At 28.1% G+C, this 14,829-nt stretch overlaps 1 protein-coding gene across 1 annotated transcript in view; it reads left to right on the top strand.

The window, feature by feature from the left end:
- LOC129917909 (disco-interacting protein 2) overlaps window positions 1–14,829 on the top strand; it is a 225,873-nt gene that overhangs the window by 39,346 nt on the left and 171,698 nt on the right. The gene's annotated exons all lie outside the window — the stretch shown is intronic.

The following is a 14,829-nucleotide window of genomic DNA, read 5'->3' as shown; positions in this document are numbered from 1 at the left end:
TACAATACGACCAGTATTCCTTGATCTTTTCTTTACATGCGTGCTTCTGCTTAGTCTGATTGGGGTTTTGATGATTATTTTGCAATAAAATTGATTATAAAAATACAATTGCTATTGTTCTGAAGAACCAGATGATGAAAACTGAGATGTGGAGAAAAAATAGTGTAATTTTTGCCAACGACCTTGGAATATCTACATAACTTACTCGTTTGTCTGGAAAACTTATTAAGTTGTGAAATAATTGATAGAAATTTAATGTCTTTATCAGAGAAAATATACATAGATTCGAAGAAAGATACAAAAAAATAAAAAAAAAAAAACAATACAAAATTTGAAAAATACAAAAAATTTAAAAAATAAAAGAAAACAAAAATAAATAAAAAAAAATTAAATAAAAAAAATTTAAATATAAAAAAATTAAATAAAAAAAGCAAAAAGCAAAAAGAGAGTAAAATAGAGTAAAATCTAAGGCAAAATGAAAAGATATAAAACAGGACTCGTTCATCTTTTTAATTTGTTCATCTTAACAAGTATTAAAAAATGTTTAAAAGATTTTATTAAAAAAAAAAAAACAATATGATCGAAATAAATGGAAAGGTATAAAAACAAACAAAGAAGTTGCCCAGAAGAAAGTTGCTTTATAATATCAGAATGCTCAAAATTTAAAGTGTACGCAATTATAAATTGATGCTTATAGTTAATTTCCTAGTTACTTCTAAACCATCTAAAACCAGAATTATTGCTTTATTGAATGATTTAAGACTTTTTTATATAGTAAATTCGTATTTTTTTTTTTTACAATGCCCTACCGTGAGGAATTTATGTTAAGTGTTAAAAATATGATGGAAAGTTAATTGTAACACCAAGATTGAAACATAAACACACATTTAAAATGGAATTGGATATAAGATTTCATCTTCTTGAGTATTCCTACTTCAACGTTCATCTTAAAGAACCGTTTATGTTTTTTAGATTTAAAAAAAAAATAAAAAAAAAAAATAAAAAACTAACAACAAAAATTAAGAGAATTAATTAAATTTAAAACAAATTTTAATAAAATTAAAAAAAAATTAAGAAAATTTAAAAAAAAATTAAAAAATATTTTAAACAAAGTTAAAAAAAAAACATTTCTACAAATTTGTATACCAAAAAAAGAAAACGAAAAAATTAAAATACAAAAAAAAAAAACAGTTTTTTGGCAAACCAAAAAATAAAAAAAATTACACGCTGTTGGAGATCTATCAAGTTTTCTAGAACTTCGTGTAGTGTTTACACTAATCGGCAACAAGAATAGATTTTGAACGAAACCAAACCAAAATTTCCCTTTCACGTCACGTTTTTGAAAAACTTGAATATAAACAGGTCAAAAACGCATTTTTTGTGTAAATTTGACGTCAAATTACATCACCGCTAATTTTTTTTTTATGTAAAACTACTTAAATTTTCAAAATTAATTTTTTTCTCAAATATGATAGGCACATAATGTAGGTAAGTATCTAAAAATCCTCATTGTTTTTGTGATGAGTAGGTAAAGCTCAAAAACTAGACGTGATAGAATAAATCTTTGAACAGTTTTGAATTTAGCACACTAAAGTCAATGAAAATCACCTAACAAAGTTCTTGGTCTCGACTTTTTTTGCTTTTTTGCCGACCAGTGTTACGAAACGATATATAAGAATTCCGTAGCACATCCAAAATCTAAACTTAAAGCCCAAATCTAGGAGGCCTAAAACAATTTTTTCGTCATTTGCCCAACTTTGACAATTTTATTTAAGTCATTATGTTTTAAACACAATTAAAAATCTTTTTACATAAAATCGATGATCGAAAAAGTTTAAAATCATGTTTCAAATGAGTACGGACGTTTATTAGTAAGGTAGGTATAGGTATGTACCTACTTGTATTTTAAAATCCATCAAAACATGTGCAATATGGAAAAACTCTAGTATTTACATACAAAAACGTTATTATACTTAAATGTACTTGAACTTTTAAGCTTTTGTCAAAATTTATTCAGTTGAAATTTATTTTTGTCGACTCAAAATATTATTGTGAATGCGCAGAGGCAGTTGAAAAAAAAATGTACACAAATAATAATCACTCCATCATAAATGAACAAACATGTCGTTGAAAGTGAAACCAACCGACTTAAGCCAATGAACCGTCCATTACCGCTATAGACTGTGTCCCGCAAACACAATGACATATGTAAATCTCTGTATATATTCGTATTCGTATCCTTTGCTTTCTTGTGTGTAGGTACTTTTTTTTAAATTCGTGTGTGGGTTTTTGTCGTCTTTTGTTAAAAATATATATATTTATGCTGTGCATGTACAACAGTATACGTATATTGTTTGGTATTATATACATAGCCTCGTGACTACCCTTTTGTTAGTCCTGGGACATTGTGCTTTCTGCTTTCATCTCTCCTGTTTCTTTTTTTTTTCCTGAGCTTATTTTGTCTAATAAGCCGAAATTCCTGGCTTAAATCTCCACATAAAATCAAAAAAGCAAAAAAAAAGGAATGAAAGGAAAAAAAATAGAAACAAAACAGACCAAGAGTACTTGAAATTGAGTGCAACCTAATATCCCTTAAACAGTAGAACAATTTCCTGTGCCATATTCCTGTCCTGTGTCCAATACCATAGGCGATGATGGCGACGCAAGCCATTCGTGTTTTCGGTGTTGCCACATATTTGTATCCTTTCCTTCCTTTGTGTCTCATTTTGTGTAATCTTTATATGAATATGAATATTATTTGACGCTCATTTAGTTTCTAAAATTTAAAATCATTTTCAAAAGAATTAAGAAACTTAAGGCAAACATTTTTCACGATCTTCTTTTTTGAATTTTTTGAAATTTTATATTCGTTAAAAACTAAAACAAAAAATGCGATTAAACGAATCGTATGGCAACCCTGCGGATATAGTTGGGGACAGCATATGTGTGTGGTGCGGTGATGGCATCAACACCAGCGGTAGCAGCAGTGTTGTCGGAACCACCCTTCTATGAATGTGACATTTTTTTTTGTGTGTCTTTTTGGTCCTTAAATTTTTGCTTAATTTGAGCTTAAAACTTAAAGCTGAGTCGCAGGTTCTTGTTGGTTTTTAGTCAATAATAAGAAATTAACTGATACTTAACAAGACGAAGTTTTTATGAGCACAGAATAGTTTAAAGGAAGTTATATACAAAAAAAAAAAATACAAAATGGAATACGATCCACATCCTTCCAAACTACATTTCGTTGAAGAAAAAGCAACATATCAAAACAACGTTAGAGATACATTAATTTTCTGTTTGTAGAAAAACCAAATAATACGATCCACAACGTTCCACATTACTTATATCTCAATAAAAGTGAAGTAAAACTCATTACTGGCTATGAAACATAAGCCTTTCGAAATTTACAAAAAACAAAATGAATACGGTCCACATTGTTCCACCCACTTACTTTGAACAATTTATAGCTAAAACGTCTCAGCATTTTATAGTAATAATTTTTAACGTATCAAATTTTGCATGATTCCATACAAATCCTTAATTATTACCCGGAGAAGTAAAGAAAAAAAAATTCTAAACTCATGTCGTCGGTAGGTACTTGTGCATACCAGAGTATTTTCGTAATTAAAGACGGAGCCGACAACGACTGATGGGATTTTTTTTCCATAAAATTGAAATATACAGGAGCGTGTGGGTTTTTGTCCTTGTTCAAGCTAATTTAAAATATTTACAGGTTTTTTGTTGTCGCTGTTGCTTTGCTTTGTTGCTATTGAAGTTGCTGTTGTATAACATTTTGGAAATATTTTTGTAATGTACATCAGACAGAAAGTCCGAAAGTTCAAATTTCCAATTATGTATGAAGAAAAACTCATTTTGAACATAGAAGTTGACATTAAATTCATTAATGGGCTTTCAATATTTAGTGATTTTCATCAGGGTGTTCAAAAATTTGAGAAATTAGAAAACCAACTTTTGACCGATTTTGATAAAAAATACCTACATCTTTGGATTTAGAAATAAATATTGTTTAACAGCCCGATTCACGTGAATCGAAAGATTTCATTGCTTTATTACGTCAAACTGGCTTTGAAAAATATGTAACTTACGAAATCAAAGCGTTGTGTCCGTCTGTCTTAGCAATTCTAAAGAAAAAAAAATTTGTTTAAATTTATTTTTTACCCACACTCAAAGGCTTCTTATTTTTGACATTCACGTGAATCGAACACCAGAATAAGACCGTAAATAAATTAACAAGCATAAAATGTTCTAGTACAAGTATCTAGGTATGTGCCTCAAATCGACGTCAAAGTGAAAAAAGGTGAGAAATTATTTTTTTTGAAATTCTTGATTTTATGTTTCTTTATTAAGTACATATGTAAAATAACGCGACGATTTATTTCCAATTCTGTATCATATAAAAGAGCCTTATTTATTTTAATATTTCTTAGGTTGGTGGTTACTGTATTTGAATTCTTATTAAACAGAGGTTTTATTATCTGTCCTTAAAATTCCTATAGTTTAAACATTGTATGTTCTACGCCGTGTTTTAAACTTTTCATTGTTTAATCTCAATCAAACTCAATTTAGCACCTTGTTAAGTTCGTTCACTTTTAATGCAAAACCTTGACCGATAAATAATTTTGAAAAGAAATTTCAAAATTTCTTCCAAAGCAAATTGAATAAAATAAATAAATATTTTAAATTTATGCCATTATAACTCTAAATCTAACTGCAGACAGACAGACTGCCTACTTTCGAAGCTATAGGTATCGATGCTCTCTTTTGAAACGTCAACCTAAAAAAAAAAAATTTAAATTCATTGTGAATATCAATTTATTTATTATCATCAGCCACACCACAGAGCAACTTGTTTATATATTCACCTCAGCTCAACACTCCACACAACAACGTCATGAATATTATAACTTTTCAATAAAGGTACTACGTACCTTACAAACTTATAATAATAAAAAGGGGAGAAGCCACATCACCTGAACTGCTTTTCAATGCACAAAATTATATGTAGATGCATTCAAGTTTTCTTCTATATCAAAGGACAAGTTTATAAAAAAAAAATATATATACAACAAACTAAAAATAACAACAAAGGTGTTAAATCACTCAAAATGAGTGGCGGTTATAAACATAGCTATCCATTAAAAAACAAGTCGACAAAAGAATAACTTGAAGAACAAAAAATAGAAAAATAAAAAGTAACAACAGAGAAAAACAAACTTTTCAGACCAATTGAACCTGAATTAAATAGTTTTACTTAATAAATACCTGCAATTTTCAAATTAACTTCTTTTTTTTTGTTAACTTCTCTGCAGTTGTTTTTTTGTTACCTGCAGCCAAAAGACACAGCAGCGTATTTTCAATTAACTTCCATCAAACTGAAACCACTTTTCTCTTTCACATCAACAATACTCACTCCTCCAAACCCAACTCCTACTACTCCATCCCCCTGTCACGAAGAATTTATACACAAAGCTGAAGAAAACAGCTGGAGCAAGTAAATATCCTACAGAAAAAAAAAACAGAACAACGAAAAAAAAAAAAGTTTCCAGTCAAAATGATACAAACTCATTTTAATGGCATTTTCCAGTTAATAGTGAAAAATTGAGCTAATGGACGTTGTGCCTGGCCGGCACTATACCCAGCTTTATAAGGTCGACTGTCGGTCGGCCGGCTAAGAAGAAGCAATGTCGTATTGCTAGTTCAACGTTGTTGCAGTCATCTTTGGTTCCCGCTCACTCTTCCTTCTGAATTTCCATTTCTGCGATGCAGCAAATAAAAGTTTGGATTTGGAAGGTACTTAAAATAAACAACAACAAAATAAAACAACAACAAAAAAAAGTATAAAACAACAAAACACCAGTCCAAAGCTAACAAACAGAAAAGGAGATTGAGACGAACGCAGGAAACAAGGAAACGAAGCAATTAAAATAAAAAAAAAAAAAAAAAACAACAAAAGTCCGGAATCCGGAATGACCTACTTTTTGGAAATTTCGGTGAGTGGTATGGTGCAGAGCACTGCAAACTGTTGTTGTTGTTGTTGCAACTGCCACTGCCACCGACACTGATTGGACGCAAAGTGCAATGAAGTTACGATACGATTTATGCATACCTGCCTCAGGGCCGTAGTTAGGATTTCAGTTTTCACTTCTTCAATTTAATCAATAAAAAGTTTTTTTTTAGCACAAATGTGTTATAAGGCTTCAGGCACAGTTTAATTAAAGTATGCAAAATGGACTTAATGTTATCCTTTAACCATTTAAAATTTAAAGATTTCAAAATTCTGTATTATTAAATAATTTTTCTCTGTTACATTTTGTAAAAAATATTTTTTTTTAAATTTCGTCGGTCTCATAAGAAAACCTCGTAACTCCACTTTTTTTCAAAAATTACTTTTGAATGCCATTCTTTAGAAAATATGTCAGCGGAGCAACCCAGAAAATTTGGGGTCATTCCGAAAACTCTAAATAGACTTATGTCGTTTTCGATTGGTTTCACTCAAGAATTCACTCATTCTGAAATCGAATGGAACAAGTCAAGTCGCTTCCACTCAATCCTGTTTTTTTTATTTTGTGTTTGTGAAATTTCAAATGTCAAATATTGATATTATTTTTTTTTTTCAAACGAAAAAATTATAAAAATTATAAATCTGAAGAAGAAAATGTTAAAAAAAAAAATCATTCCACTGCATTAAGGTACCCATTTTAATCTTTTTATTAATTTAAATTTAAATTTAAATTTAATTTTAATTTTTGAATGACAACAAAAAAAAGAATGATTGTTGTAAAAAATAAAATATTTTTTTTTGCAAAAATGACTTTTTTTTTCAAGAATACAAAATTATGATTTTTATAGCACTTATTAGTCAATGTGTAAAACTTAATTTTAAGTCCCGTTATAAAAATTTTGATTTTTCAAAAAAAAAAAAAAATATATCTTTATTTTTCAAAATAACATACTCTTAGAGTTCAAGAAAATTAAATTTTTACAACTTTTTATAAATGTATTTATATACAAATTTGGTAAATGTTGATGAAAAAAAAAATACAAAAAAAACAACAACATCTTGAGTAGGGTGGGTCAATTAATTTGAAAATAATGAAGTTTCAATGAATTGGAAATTTTTTAAAAGTAAAAATAGTTTATATAATTTTTTTTAACTTTGACCTCGCATATCTTTAGAATGGTTAGATTAATGAAAAAAGTTAACAAGACTTTTTTTGTGGAGCAATCTGTTTCCTACAAGAATATGTCATGCGCGTTTGATTATTATAATTTTTCAATTTGTTGCAAAATTAAGAACAAAAAACGAGTTTTTAAAGATTTTATCGATTTTTGTACCTCAAATATCTACTAAACGGATAATTGAAAAAAGTGTATAAGGCCTTTTTTGTAGAGCGTTCAATTTTCTACAAGAATATGTAAAAAAAATTTGCTTAAAAGTCAATTATTAAAAAAAAAATTATTTTTTTTGTAGAAGCTTGATGTAAAAATGGAAAATTGCGAAGCGGAGGACCTTCTCATTAATATAAAAAGCTCATATTTGGTGTGTATATTCTAGAGGTGTCTAGCAATCAATTTTTCGGAGTACAAAATCGAAAAAAACGAATTTCGATTTTTTTGACCCACCCTAATCTTGAGTGAACTTTAGCTTAAAAGAATGAACATTTTTAGAGGATTTTTTAAAATAAAAAATAAGTTTTTGTAAATAAATTATAAAAATAAAATAAAATAAATTTGGTGTGTCATATTGTATTGTAATTATTTATGAACCTAAAACAAAAATTTCAAAAAAAATCTATCTCTAATTTTTGAAAATTTGAGTTTTCAAAAAATAATGCATAGGTGACTTGAAACAATATATTGTGCCTATATAGTAGGTAGGTATCATTACCTTAGATTGTAGCTAAATCGTTGTTTGGCTTTTATTACATTTCCTTCGCTTATTTTAGCATTTTCATATGTTTTTCTTCAAATGCTTGTCTTCAAATTCTTGCTCAGAACCCCCATAGCATTGTATGCATTTTAAAAATGGAATGTTCTGTTGAAATTGTTTTTGGACACCAAAATCAATAATTGTTGTAAATTAAATTACATAGCTTACAATTTTTTCTTCTTTTACCGCAAATCCTTTTTTTAAGAAAAAATATTTTTCAAGTAAGTAAGTAATACGCTACTAACAATGCGAAGAAAACATTATTTCGGACTTTTTCGGTAATTTCTTATTATTGGCGTGATAAAATTTATTGGATAACTGCATAGTGGTCAGCCATTAGATTTTGAGTACACTACATCGCATAAAAATAAATATAAAAAAGTTTTAAAGCCTCCTTAACAATAAAAGTTTGTAGGTACGCCACAGTCATTTATTTCACTAATTTCATGCAAGGTTTTAATAGAGTTTTTGCTACGTTTTAAGTTCAGTGAGTACGTGCAAGTTCTGAATTTATAAACATTTACTAATTAAGATTAATTAAACATTTTGCACTAGATTTGACTGACACAACTTTAGCATCAAGCCTTTTAAATAATTTTTCACACCTCCCGCTGCCTACGTGACTGTTCTCTTTTATTCTCTTTATTTCCATAGATTGCCAAGTAAAATGAAAACAGAAAGCGAAAAACGATAAACGTAAATTTCATCCATAATCCGATCGCAAAAATACGTCCTAATAACGTTTCCATTCAACAACGGGTTATCTCCGTTTTGGTAGATACAATTTATATGGAACGAACGAACGAACGATGCATGTTATGCATAACTAGGACACGTTTATTTGGATTATTTTGTCATAAAAGCCTTTGCAACGGCATCGGGGATGTTCATTAAATTAGTGTTGGCTATTTTTCACTTGATTTATATTAAATGGAATAATATAAAGGGTATATAAAATGCTTGAGAACTTTGACATTAAAGTTGCTTTTAATAGGTTTTAACAGGTCAAAAGTAAAGTACATTAATGAAGGAATAAATTCAATTTTGTTATGCAGAGATACCTACTTAATTTCAATATTAAAATGAATTTTGCGAAAAGGAAAGACTTTTGAATTGAAACTTTTAAAAGGCTGATGAATTTTAATTGTCACACAAAATTACATCAAAATGTTATCTAAAATTTCTTTATGATTTAGAACGATAAACAAAACAAATAAAATCAAATTAACCTTCAAAACGAAAAAAAAAACTCGTTAAAGAAAGGCAAAACAATAAAAAGAATTTAAAGATAAGAACAACTTCAGGTCATTGTGCGTTATAAATGTTTCCTCCGGCTAAAAAAATAAAAAAAAACGAAAAACAACATTCTAAGCCAATTACCCCTTTCCTTAGTAATTAATCTTCCCAATCGAAACTAGATGCGATAAATCCAAAAACCAGTTCCGAAACAAATATCCTCCTGTTGATTGCTCTTCTTCTTTTTCTCTCCGCCCAGAACAAAAAAAAAAAAAAAAGAATAAAGATAAACTTTAACTTACATCAAACCAAACCCTCTTCTATATTCTTTTGGATTGTTGCTTTGATTTTCTTTACCAATTCAAACTCTGGAATCTGGATTCTGCACAAAACAATGACAGAGGATTACACAATAAAACCAGATGACAATGTGTACCAAAACAAACGCACTTGATATACTTCTTGTTGTTGTTGTTCTTCAATCCACAAGTCAGTCCACTTAGAGAGGCTCTATCATTAGCACAACCTTTCATTGTAATAGTTGAAGAGGTAGAGTTACAGTTTGAATTTGTTTGGGAAACTTTTTTCATAAAAAAAAACGATTCCTTTTAAATTTATATCTGCGCAATTTCCATTTCTTACAAAAGTATGTATTGTCATTATATTAAAATAAAACCTTTCCTGTTTTCATTTAAAAATATAAATGGTTTAAGTAAAGAAACAGTCTATACAAATGGTAAATTTGACTCATCAAGTTCAACTTTTTTCCCCATACTATTCGCAATCAAAAGAATTCATCTCTATTTTTCATAGATGATGTTCGTGTGCAAATGTACTAACTTTATCTTACACTGAATTCCATTGAATTACAATCGTTTGGGTTAAAAATCAGGTATACTGATTGTTTTCTTGTTGAAATATGATTACTTTTTTTTCAATTGATAGTGGACACAGATATTGAGGTTATTTTTTGTTCTGATTTTAAAGATAAAATTATTAAAAATGTCTGCATTGTAAATCTTTTGATTTTTTGATGTTGAATTTATTTATTTGTAACAGCTTCATAACTGTGGCAAGATAAGCCACATAAGCCAAACATAAGTTTAAGTTTCAAATACATTAGACTGATTTAAAAAAAAATTTATTTTTTTTGTTCATAGTCATACCGAAAATATTGTTGGAATTGACAAAAAAAAGTACTGTAAAAGTTACAGTCCTTATATGATTTACATGGGAAGGATTGCGGTTTTGAGTTTGGACTTTTATAACTATTGAATGTCTTATCAAAAATGCTAGATTTAATCGTTTTCTTGATAAAATAAAATGGAACAAAAAAGCTTTCATAAAATTAATAAAGAAAAGTTACTTTTATAAAGTTGAAAAAATAAATAACTCGAATTCTAATACGATAGCGAAGAAAAAAATAACAAAATAATAAAAAATTATTAAAATAATTTTTATTTTAAGTGGAGTGATTGAATATAATTCAATATAAGTTCAAGTGACCTCAACTCCTGGGCGAAACGCTTTATAAAATTTTTGGAGTTCAGGTCACTTGAACTTATATTGAATCTAATACGATAGTATATTAGGAGTTTGACAGTTAAATAAACAGATTCGTGAAACCAAAAAACAACATAGAATAAAAAAAAAAATCGAAAAGTTTGCCAAATTTGTTGAAAACCCTAGAGTGTAATTTTAAACATAACATAAGAATGTAATGTTTCATTAAATGTTGTGAATGATGATGCATGCATTGGCAAATGCAAAAATGATAAATTAGTTGAAAAAGCACAAGAAAGAAATGGTGTTTAACATAATAAAAAGTACCTTTGATGAGCGCAAGAGGATACATACTTTCTTGTCTTTTAAGAAAAGTAACTCAAGAGGACGCAATATTTTCAATTAAACGATGCAAGGGCACAATATTTATGAGTTTGAAATATTAACCAAATTTCAAAAAACCTAAGTATTTATTAATTTAGTTTTGAATAAATGTCGATAGTATATTAAAACATCTATAAAACGTAGCATAAGAAGATCCAAGAATAACGGGAACTGTCATAGAACAATTTAAGAGAAGTTTAATTTAACGATTTTGTTAAAAAATTTTAAGAGAAGTTTAATTTAATTAATATTTAGAATATACACTGCGATTCACTTGAATAAAGGCACTTATTTAAGAAAAGAAAAAAGGTAACTTACCAAATTCTAGGTTTTGGTATTTTAAAAAGCAATTTATAACAAACAAGTTGCGTTTTTTCGCAACTTTTCACAAAACACAGTGGTTCACTAGAATAAAGGCAGGCTATAAAATCGAGTAAAGTAATGAAAAACGGTGGATCAAACTGGTTTTAGTATAGAAAAGTGAAGCGTTGATATTATTTGTGCATTTTAACCAAATATGGACCAAGAGCTTTTATTATTAACCACGAAAAAGAAGAAAATCGAAGTTTGCACTGGAAATGCATTTTCACAGTGCACAATCACGAACTAAAGTGGAGAAATTACAAAAAATGCTTGGTAACATCTTAAAAAGTAAGAAATTATAGTTTTCCATAACATTTACATTCGATTAATATGAAGGCTAGTCCAGGGAACCTTCATCTTGATCGAATATGCATCAGTTTTATTTTTATTGCGATGTGATTTCGGGCATTTACCTTATGGAATGCTCATGACGTTTGTTTACCGATAGTGTTAACCACAACGAAAGCTTCCACTGTTATCTGTTTGTCAAAATTTGCAATTATTTTCGAACCATGTAACTAAAAGTTAATTGTTGCATATTATAAAAAAGTATTGTTTCCTATTACACTTTTTAGCGACCTTTGTTGGTGATGCAAAAAATGTACCTCCTTTCTAAATCTAAGAAATAGGACTAATATCGTTCTGGAACATTTTAGATGCTTTCTTTTCCATCCAAAAACCACTCACCACCACATTTTTGTTTTCTTCAAATGCAACCGTAAATATTGAACTTTTTATTTTGCCTTATTTGACCATAATAGTGGTCTAATTCTGCATTTTGAGGCTTTTAAATATTGTATTGTAAATATTTAACTTCAGTGAAGGTACAAACCATCACACTAACATCAAATAAACACCACTTTTCGTTTGATTTTAGAGCCAACGTTTACGGAACGTGCAGCTAGTTTTTGAATTATAATTCTCTTGGCTCTTTGTCTAGGTGCCTCATGATTTACTTTTACATTAAATCACTAGTTTACGTTAATTTCAAAATATTCTCATACAAATTTAGCGTATTTACCAACAACATTCACGACTGTGCATAATAGAAGTGCATTTTTAATGTTAGCTTCTATTTTTGCATATTCTGTGGTACCTAATGGTAGCTTTTAGCCCAGATTTTGTTAAAATACACAAATTATTACAAAGTTGCACTTTTCTATACTAAAACTAATTTTATCCACTCTTTTCCATCGTTTTTACAAGATTTAAGAGCCTGCCTTTATTCTAGTGAACCAAACAAAACACAGTGTTTTGTCAGGAAATGCGAAAAAACGCAACTAGTAGCCAAACGGTTTCTGTTTTTGGTTTTTTGTTTTTACAATATTGTTTGTAATAAGTTACTCTTTGAAAACCCAAAACTGAAAATCTGTTAAGTTACCAAACCACATCACCAATCGCTTTTATCTTTTGTAATATTAGTGCCTTTATTCAAGTGAACCGCAGTGTATCTATTTTCTAATCTAAAGAAATATTTGTTTGAAAATATCATTATTAACAGTGCCTGTCATAGTAGTTTTTTTTTTAAATACGATTTTCTTCCAAACGGCTTATTCAATTTTACCAAAGCATTTATATAATATTAATATAGTTCAAGAATAAAATTTTGAAAAAAAAAATTAATTTTTGGATTCTTAAAAAAGTTTTTTTTTATTTTTGAAAAATCAAATTTTAAAAAACGGAATATTGGATAATTTAAAATTTTTTATTAAGGTGTTTATTAATTGCTACAAAATGGTTAACCTGCCAATCTTATTTAATTAATTTTTTCAAAAAATTATTTTCTTCAAATGGCTCTTACGATCTTGTATTTTTTTTTTGTAAAAAAATGCATCTTAATAAGAAAATCAAACTGCCTATTTGTTTTGGAGATCAATTTCATCTAAGTTGTTTTTGTTTTCCTTTGTGGAACGAATTTTATGTTCTTTAAATTATTTTTTTTTTTCATTTACTCAAATTTGTATATAAAAAGTAGGTACATATCTTGGTTTTATTGCAGTTGTGTTCAAATGCTTTTATTTTCCCTTCAAAGTAATTTTTTGAGAAAATTGCCACCTAATTGTACAATAGTGTTGCACAATTTTTTTTTGTTAAAAAATCCCAGTTCTTCTTTAGGTTTCATTTAATTTACGAAATTTGCATTACATTTTTTTTGGAAAAACATTTAGTCGCAAAATCTTTGTTTAAATTTAAAAATTTAATTTTTTTTTCAAAATTTTCATTTTTAAGAAATGTAAGTTTTCTTTTATAAACAAAATTATTGAAATTGATTCAGTCATTTGCAAGAAACTTTATAAACGTTTTTCAAAAGGGTAACCGAAACATTAAAAAAATAGCTTTCATAAAAGGTAGAATTTTAAAAATATAATCCTTAATTTTTAATTTTTGAAATACATAAGTAAGTTTTTCCTGAACTGATATCTGTATAGCAGGTGAAAAAAATACGCTTCTGCAATCAATTTTTTGTGGAAATTGAAAGTTTTGAATTTATTTCGAACAGAGAATTAAGGGGAAACAAGGTCGAGTTTCATTTTTATATGCCAAAATCAAATCTAGTTTTTCTCAAACGGATTTCAAAAATATTTTTTGAAAAGTTTTAAGAATAATTCCACAAGAAAAATAACCAAAAACTAGTGCAAAAAGTCTCTATAACTATTAACTAAAAAAAAACCTTTAATTAAACTTTCGAACAATAAAAAGAAAAAAAAAAACAATAATAAAGTTTGGCATTTTCATAATTTGTTTTGATAGAGCCCAAAACTATAGGTACATTCTTAATTAACATCAATTCGACACCCTATTCAAAAAATCGACTTATGCCACAACGAATTAATTTGGCCATTAATTTTGCGGCTTAATAACCCCCAATTAGAAATATGTAAAGTCTTTGTTAGGCGTATTTTAATGAGTTTGATTTTTTTTGTTTTAAAAAACCTCTTTGACTAATTCACAGTGAAGATAAACAAACAAATAAAATATTAATTCCAGAGCTTCAAATTTCTACCTACTCTTTCCTGCATAAATTTCTGTGTTTTCATTCTGATCTTCCACTAAACGACCTTGTAAACGGGTTGAAATTTAATCTTCTTGGAATAAACTTAACATCACACTCATAAGTTCACCGGTTGTAGATGAGAATAAAAACAAAAAAATAAAAGTGGTCAGGTAGAAAAACTAAACAAAAACAAAAAAAAAAAAAACACCACCTGACTATTGTTGATTAAGTTTTTCTCATGTTTAACATTTTTCTTTATTTGTTACCTGATGTCTGGTCTGGCTTTTGTAACACAAAAGACCCACAAAAGCGCATTAAATTTGTAATAAAACAAAACCAACGCAAATACATTTTTCTCATTTTTTTCGTTTTTTTCGTTTTTTTCTTTGTGTTTTGT

The sequence above is a fragment of the Episyrphus balteatus genome, chromosome 4 (assembly GCF_945859705.1).
Source record: "Episyrphus balteatus chromosome 4, idEpiBalt1.1, whole genome shotgun sequence".
Classification (NCBI taxonomy): Eukaryota; Metazoa; Arthropoda; class Insecta; order Diptera; family Syrphidae; genus Episyrphus; species Episyrphus balteatus.
The sequence above is the reverse complement of the archived record's forward strand: the minus strand, read 5'-3'. Positions and strand labels throughout refer to the sequence as shown.